The following is a 9,111-nucleotide window of genomic DNA, read 5'->3' on the forward strand; positions in this document are numbered from 1 at the left end:
ACATTAAAATTTCCATTACAGGCCCCTTACACTTCCATGTTGTGATGCATAAATTCTAGCTAAATGTATAGCGCATAGAATTTAAAAAAGGTATTGTCGGATATTATTCATGCTAATAAGACAGGTTTTTTTTACATTGGGGATAATATAGGACAAGTACTGGAAACAATAGAACACTGAAGAATCTGGGAAACCAGGCCTGCTATTCATAGCTGACTTTGAAAAGACTTCGGATAAAGTATGACTGAAGTTTATATATAAATGCCTGGAACATTTCAATTTAGGAGAATCTCTTATAAAGTGGGTTAACGTCATGTATAGTAACCTTGTGTAAAATTGTAAATAATGGCTACTTCTCAGAGTTTTAAACTGTCAAGAGGAGTAAAACAAGGACGTCCACTATCGGCATATTTATTTATTATGGCCATCGAAATGTTAGCTATTAAAATCAGATCCAACAATAACATCAAGGGGTTAGAAATCCAGGGCTTAAAAACAAAGGAGTCATTGTACACTGATGATTTATTTTAAATCAACCATTTGGATCCCTCCACAGCCTCATAGAGGATCTAGATACTTTTTCTAGCCTCTCTGGATTACAAACAAATTATGATACGCATTTGGCGGATGGAATGAGCCGGTGCATCGTACGTTATTCAGAAGAGGACTGCGAGGAGGTCCAGACAGAACTGGCCTGTCGAGACAACAAGCTCTCCTTGGACACACTCATCACGATGGCCATCTGTCTGGATAACCTACTTCGGGAGCGTCGGCACTCATCGCTTCTCTCCCTTCCTCAGTGGACACTTTGGATCAGAGCCTGAACCCATGGAAGTGTATGACTCCTACCTCCCCGCGGCAGAGCGACGCAGACGGACACAGCTGGGGCTCTCTATTGTATTTTTTTATTAAATATTTTATTTAACTAGGCAAGTCAGTTAAGAACAAATTCTCATTTCCAATGATGGCCTACTCCAGCCAAACCCTAGTCAAGGAGGGCACCAACTCCAGCAGTATCCGGTACGTCTCAAGTCAGGATCCACGAGAGCCGAGGGACAGTAACGTGATCTTTCACCTCTGGGGCAGGTGTGAGCATCCCCTCGTCATCATCACTGGCTTAGCCAATGCTTTGTCAGTGTTCCAGGCATTCGTCAATGAGGTATGACGACATCCTGGTCTACTCGGCTACCTTGGAGGATCACATCACTCACGTCCAAGTAGCCCTGGAACGCCTCCTGACTAACCAACTGTTTGTCAAGGCTGAGAAGTATCAATTTCATCTGGAAGCTGTCTCCTTCCTAGGATACTAAATCAGCCCGCAAGGAGTGAAGATGGATGTCAAGAAGGTAGATGCGGGCAGGTCATGGCTAGTCCCAACCACCATTACATTTACGTCATTTAGCAGATGCTCTTATCCAGAGCGACTTACAAATTGGTGCATTCACCTTATGATATCCAGTGGAACAACCACTTTACAATAGTACATCTATATTTATTTATTTTTTTTGGGGGGGGGGGGGGGGGGTTAGAAGGATTACTTAATCATATCCCAGGTATTCCTTAAAGAGGCGGGGTTTCAGGTGTCTCTGGAAGGGGGTGATTGACTCCACTGTCCTGGTGTCGTGAGGGAGCTTGTTCCACCATTGGGGTGCCAGAGCAGCGAACAGTTTTGACTGGGCTGAGCGGGAACTGTGCTTCTGCAGAGGTAGGGAGGCGAGCAGGCCAGAGGTGGATGAACGCAGTGCCCTTCTTTGGGTGTAGGGACTGATCAGAGCCTGAAGGTACGGAGGTGCCGTTCCCCTCACAGCTCCATAGGCAAGCACCATGGTCTTGTAGCAGATGCGAGCTTCAACTGGAAGCCAGTGTACGGAGGAGCGGGGTGACGTGAGAGAACTTGGGAAGGTTGAACAACAGACGGGCTGCGGCGTTCTGAATGAGTTGTAGGGGTTTAATGGCACAGGCAGGGAGCCCCGCCAACAGCGAGTTGCAGTAATCCAGACGGGAGATGACAAGTGCCTGGATTAGGACCTGCGCCGCTTCCTGTGTGAGGCAGGGTCGTACTCTGCGAATGTTGTAGAGCATGAACCTACAGGATCGGGTCACTGCCTTGATGTTAGCGGAGAACGACAGGGTGTTGTCCAGGGTCACGCCAAGGCTCTTAGCACTCTGGGAGGAGGACACAATGGAGTTGTCAACCGTGATGGCGAGATCATGGAACGGGCAGTCCTTCCCCGGGAGGAAGAGCAGCTCCGTCTTGCCGAGGTTCAGCTTGAGGTGGTGATCCATCATCCACACTGATGTCTGCCAGACATGCAATTCGCCACCTGGTTATCAGAAGGGGGAAAGGAGAAGATTAATTGTGCGTCGTCTGTGTAGCAATGATAGGAGAGACCATGTGAGGTTATGACAGAGCCAAGTGACTTGGTGTATAGCGAGAATAGGAGAGGGCCTAGAACTGAGCCCTGGGGGACACCAGTGGTGAGACCACGTGGTGCGGAGACGGATTCTCGCCACGCCACCTGGTAGGAGCGACCTGTCAGGTAGGACGCAATCCAAGAGTGAGCTGCGCCGGAGATGCCCAATTCGGAGAGGGTGGAGAGGAGGATCTGATGGTTCACAGTATCAAAGGCAGCAGATAGGTCTAGAAGGATGAGAGCAGAGGAGAGAGAGTTAGCTTTAGCAGTGCGGAAGGCCTCCGTAACACAGAGAAGAGCAGTCTCAGTTGAATGACCAGTCTTGAAACCTGACTGATTTGGATCAAGAAGGTCATTCAGAGAGATAGCAAGAGAGCTGGCCAAGGACGGCACGCTCAAGAGTTGGAGAGAAAAGAAAGGGATACTGGTCTGTAGTTGTTGACATCGGAGGGATCGAGTGTAGGTTTTGAGAAGGGGTGCAACTCTCACTCTCTTGAAGACGGAAGGGACGTAGCCAGCGGTCAAGGATGAGTTGATGAGTGAGGTGAGGTAAGGGAGAAGGTCTCCGGAAATGGTCTGGAGAAGAGAGGGGATAGGGTCAAGCGGGCAGGTTGTTGGGCGGCCGGCCGTCACAAGTCGCAAGATTTCATCTGGAGAGAGAGGGGAGAAAGAGGTCAAAGCATAGGGTAGGGCAATGTGAGCAGGACCAGCGGTGTCGTTTCGACTTAACAAACGAGGATCGGATGTCGTCAACCTTCTCAAAATGGTTGACAAAGTCATCCGCAGAGAGGGAGGAGGGGGGGAGGATTCAGGATGGAGGAGAAAGTGGCAAAGAGCTTCCTAGGGTTAGAGGTAGATGCTTGGAATTTAGAGTGGTAGAAAGTGGCTTTAGCAGCAGAAACAGAGGAAGAAAATGTGGAGAGGAGGGAGTGAAAAGATGCCAGGTCCGCAGGGAGGCTAGTTTTCCTCCATTTCCGCTCAGCTGCCCGGAGCCCTGTTCTGTGAGCTCGCAATGAGTCGTCAAGCCACGGAGCAGGAGGGGAGGACCGAGCCAGCCGGGAGGATAGGGGACATAGCGAGTCAAAGGATGCAGAAAGGGAGGAGAGGAGGGTTGAGCAGGCAGAATCAGGAGATTGGTTGGAGAAAGATTGAGCAGAGGGAAGAGATGATAGGATGGAAGAGGAGAGAGTAACAGGAGAGAGAGAGAGCGAAGGTTGCGACGGCGCAATACCATCTGAGTAAGGGCAGAGTGAGTAGTGTTGGAGGAGAGCGAGAGGGAAAAGGATACAAGGTAGTGGTCGGAGACTTGGAGGGGAGTTGCAGTGAGATTAGTAGAACAGCATCTAGTAAAGATGAGGTCAAGCGTATTGCCTGCCTTGTTCGTAGGGGGGACGGTGAGAGGTTGAGGTCAAAAGAGAGGAGTGGAAAGAAGGAGGCAGAGAGAAATGAGTCAAAGGTAGATGTAGGGAGGTTAGTCACCCAGAATTGTGAGGGGTGAGCCATCCTCAGGAATGGAACTTATCAAGGCGTCAAGCTCATTGATGAACTCTCCAAGGGAACCTGGAGGGCAATAAATGATAAGGATGTTAAGCTTGAATGGGCTAGTGACTGTGACAGCATGTAATTCAAAGGAGGAGATAGACAGATGGGTCAGGGGAGAGAGAGAGAATGTCCACTTGGGAGAGATGAGGATTCCAGTGCCACCACCCCACTGACCAGATGCTCTCGGGGTATGCGAGAACACGTGGTCAGACGAGGAGAGAGCAGTAGGAGTAGCAGTGTTTTCTGTGGTAATCCATGTTTCCATCAGTGCCAAGAAGTCGAGGGACTGGAGGGTAGCATAGGCTGAGATGAACTCTGCCTTGTTGGCCGCAGACCGGCAGTTCCAGAGGCTGCTAGAGACCTGGAATTCCACATGGGTCGTGCGTGCTGGGACCACCAGGTTAGAGGGGCAGCGGCCATGCGGTGTGAAGCGTTTGTGTGGCCTGTGCAGAGAGGAGAGAACAGGGATAGACAGACATAGTTGACAGACTACAGGAGAGGCTACACTAATGCAAAGGATATTGGAATGAAAATGAACTAAACAACGGGGAAGCGAGAGAGCAGGGCCTCCCTCACTAACCATTCACTGAAACACTCAAATATAACTTTTCCAACATCCACTTAGAAATTATAATTGATGTAAACTACAGTGGTTCAATGTTTCCAGGAATAGGCTCAAACTTAGTTTATTCAGCTAGATAACGTGGTACAGGTCAATTCTTCCATGAAACCCACCCAGTGCACCGTGTCCTATGACGCCGTAGCTAACTAGCATGCTAGCATCCAATAACACACGGTTAGCACCAATACTTGCTTACAACAAACTACCAATGGATCATTCGTGTCTAGTTCCTTTCATAACGCAGAAGTAATTAAACATTGGCTAGCTAACACAAAGTCAGTCCTGCTAGTTACACAAGTGGACTACACAACTCAAAAGTTCAGAAAGTTAAGCTTACGTTGCAAAAATCTTGACTAAAAATGATACAGTACTGCTAGCTGGTAGAGTTGGCTAGCTAGCAGTGGCTGCGTTTACCTTTAATATAAAGACAACTATGTAGCTAGCTAACATTACACTAATCAAATCATTCCGTTGTAATGTATTTAGTTTCTACAGTACTGCTAGTTGGTAAAGTTGGCTAGCTAGCAGTGGCTGTGGTGTTGACACCGTTTAGAAAACGGCGCGAACGAACGAATACAGCTGGCTAGCTAACTTTGTTAGTTTCTCAAAGCTACACCTACACCTTTAGTTACACCTTTATCCTTGATGCAAAGACAACTATGTAGCTAGCTAGCTAACATTACACTAATCAAATCGTTCCGTTGTAATGTAATATTACCCACGGAGCGAAGTACAGCACGACTACGCACTCCAGCATCTGGTCCAAAAAGGGGATAGAATGGTTTTTGAGGTTTGCCAACTTCTACCGCCGTTTTATCAAGAACTTTAGCTCTATCATTTGACGTTGCCGGTTTAGTAACCACCGGTCCTGGCATCAATCATTACGCGCACCTGTGCTTCATCATGAGGCACACCTGGACTCCATTAGCTCACTCATTACCTCCCCTTTATCCAGCACTCCCTTAGGTTCTTTCCCCAGGCAGTATTGTTTCTGTGTTTCATGTCAAGACACTACTCCTATGTATTGTTCCACGGTCTTTGTTATATTAAACTTACCACGTGCTTCTCGACTCCCAGCGTCTATGTTACACAAAGTGTGCAGAGCTGTCATCAAGTCAAAGGGTGGCTACTTTGAAGAATCTGAAATATAAAATATATTTTGATATGTTAAAACTTTTTTGGTTACTACATGATTCAATAAGTGTTATTTCATAGTTTTGATGTCTTCACTATTATTCTATAATGTAGGAAATAGTACAAATAATTAAAAACCCTTGAATGAGTAGGTGTGTCCAAACTTTTGACTGGTACTGTATATATATATATATACACACTACCGGTCAAAAGTTTTAGAACACCTACTCATTCAAGGGTTAAACAAATCAAAATATTGTCAGGCCCTGATCTGTTTCACCTGTTCCTGTGATTGTCTCCACCCCCTCCAGGTGTCACTTATTTTCCCCAGTGTATTCTGTCTGTCTGTGCCAGTTCGTCTTGTATATTAGCCAAGTGAACCAGCGTGTTTTTCCCGTACTCCTTTTGCTATTCTCTTTTTGATAGTCCTCCCGGTTTTGACCCCTGCCTGACTCTGGACTACTTTCCCGCCTGCCTGATCATCCTGCCTGCCCTGACCTTGATTCTGCCTGCCCTTCGGTACCTTTTGGACTCTGAACTGGTTTTGACCCTTTTGCCTGTCCACGACCATTCTCTTGCCTTACCCTATTGTATTAATAAATATTGTAAGACTCCAACCATCTGCCTCCTGTGTCTGCATCTGGGTCTCGCCTTGTATCATGATAAATATAGTTTATATTTGGAGATTCTTCAAAGTAGCCACCCTTTGTCTTGATGACAGCTTTGCACACTCTTGGAATTCTCTCACCCAGCTTCACCTGGAATGCTTTTCCAACAGTCTTGAAGGAGTTCCCACACATGCTGAGCACTTGTAGGCTGCTTTTCCTTCACTCTGCGGTCCGACTCATCCCAAACCATCTCAATTTGGTTGAGGTTGGGGGATTGTGGAGGCCAGGTAATCTGATGCAGCACTCCATCACTATAATTATTGGTAAAATAGCCCTTACACAGCCTAGAGGTGTGTTGGGTCATTGTCCTGTTGAAAAACAAATCATAATCCCACTAAGCCCAAACCAGATGGGATGGTGTGTTGCTGTGGTAGCCATGCTGGTTAAGTGTGCCTTGAATTCTAAATAAATCACAGACAGTGTCACCAGCAAAGCACCCCCACACCATAACACCACCTCCTCCATGCTTTACGGTGGGAAATGCACATGCAGAGAGCATCCGTTCACCCACACCACGTCTCACAAAGACACGGCAGTTGGAAACAAAAATCTCCAATTTGGACTAAAGACCAAAGGACACATTTCCACAGGTCTAATGTCCATTGCTCGTGTTTCTTGGTCCAAGTAAGTTTCTTCTTATTGGTGTCCTTTAGTAGTGGTTTGTTTGCAGGAATTCGACCATGAAGGCCTGATTCACACAGTCTCCTTGAACAGTTGATGTTGAAGTGTGTCTGTTACTTGAACTCTGTGAAGCATTTATTTGGGCTCTAGGTCTTCCTTTCCAGTGGCAGTCCTCTTGAGAGCCAGTTCCATCATAGTGCTTGATGGTTTTTGCGACTGCACTTGAAAAAACAAAAGTTGTTGAAATGTTCTGTATTGACCGACCTTCATGTCTTAAAGTAATGATGGACTGCTGTTTCTCTTTGCTCTGCTGTTCTTGCCATAATATGGACTTGGTCTTTTACCAAAATAGGGCTATTTTGTGTATATCACCCCTACCTTGTCACAACACAACTGATTGGCTCAAACACATTAAGAAGGAAATAAATTCCACAAATTAACTTTTAAGAAGGCACACCTGTTAATTGAAATGCAATCCAGGTTACTACCTCATAAAGCTGGTTGAGAGAATTCCAGGAGTGTGCAACGCTGTCATCAAGGAAGCTTCTCAATGGAAGCTTCTCTAATGTCAAACATGTAAAGTGTGGTGTACCAAAGGGCAGCTCTCAACGCTCTCTACTCTTTTCTATTTTTACCAATGACCTGCCACTGGCATTAAACAAAGCATGTGTGTCCATGTCCCGTGTGGCTCAGTTGGTAGAGCATGGTGTTTGCAACGCCAGGGTTGTGGGTTCGATTCCCATGGGGGACCAGTACGGGGGGAAAAAAATGTATGAAATGTATGCATTCACTACTGTAAGTCGCTCTGGATAAGAGCGTCTGCTAAATGACTAAAATGTAAATGTAAATGTATGCTGACGATTCAACCATATATGCATCAGCAACCACAGCTAATGAAGTCACTGAAACCCTTAACAAAGAGTTGCAGTCTGTTTTGGAATGAGTGGCCAGTAATAAACTCGTCTTGAACATCTCTAAAAGTAAGAGCATTGTATTTGGTACAAATCATTCCTTAAGTTCTAGACCTCAGATGAATCTGATAATGAATGGTGTGGCTGTTGAACATGTTTAGGAGACTAAATTACTTGGTGTTACTTTAGATTGTATACTATCATGGTCAAAACATATAGATTCAATGGTTGTAAAGACGGTGAGAGGTCTGGCCGTAATAAAGAGATGCTCTACTTTTTTGACACCACACTCCAAAAAGCAAGTTCTGCAGGCTATTGTTTTGTCTAATCTTGATTATTGTCCAGTCGTGTGGTCCAATGCTGCAAGGGAAGACCTAGTTAAGCTGCAGCTGTCCCAAAACAGAGCGCATGTTTTGCTTTTAATTCTAATCAGAGGGCTGTGTCACGACTTCCGCCGAAGTCGGTCCCTCTCCTTGTTCGGGCGGCTTTCGGCGGTCGACGTCACCGGCCTTCTAGCCAAAGCCGATCGACTTTTCATTTTCCATTTGTTTTGTCTTTGTTTTACACACCTGGTTTCAATCCCCCAATTACTTGTTCATTATTTAACCCTCTGTTCCCCCATGTTTGTTTGTGAGTAATTGTTTGTATGTATTTACGGTCCGTTTTTGTGGGCTAGTTCATTGTGGTGTATTTGTTGTTTTCTTGAGTAAATTACGTAAATTACTCATATCTGCTGTCCTGCGCCTGACTCCTCCACACCAGCTACACACAGACCAATTACAGGCTGATATAAATAATATGCATGCCAGTCTCTCTTAGCTAAGTGTTGAGGAGAGACTGAATGCATCACTTCTTCTTTTTATAAGAAACATTAATGTGTTAAAAAACCCAAATTGTTTGCATAGTCACTGACACACAGCTCTGACACACACACTTATCCCACCAGACATGCCACCAGGGGTCTTTTCACAGTCCCCAAATCCAGAACAAATTCAAGAAAGTGTACAGTATTATATAGAGACCTAATTGCGTGGAACTTTCTTCCATCTCATAATGCTCAAATAAACAGGAAACCTGGTTTTACTGAACAGATAAACCAACACCTCGCGGCACAACGCCTCTCCCCTATTTGACCTAGATAGTTTGTGTGTATGCATTGATATGTAGGCTACGTGTGCCTTTTCAAAATGTTTATGTTG

This window comes from Salmo salar, chromosome 18 (assembly GCF_965601325.2).
Source record: "Salmo salar chromosome 18, fSalSal1, whole genome shotgun sequence".
NCBI classification, from domain to species: Eukaryota; Metazoa; Chordata; class Actinopteri; order Salmoniformes; family Salmonidae; genus Salmo; species Salmo salar.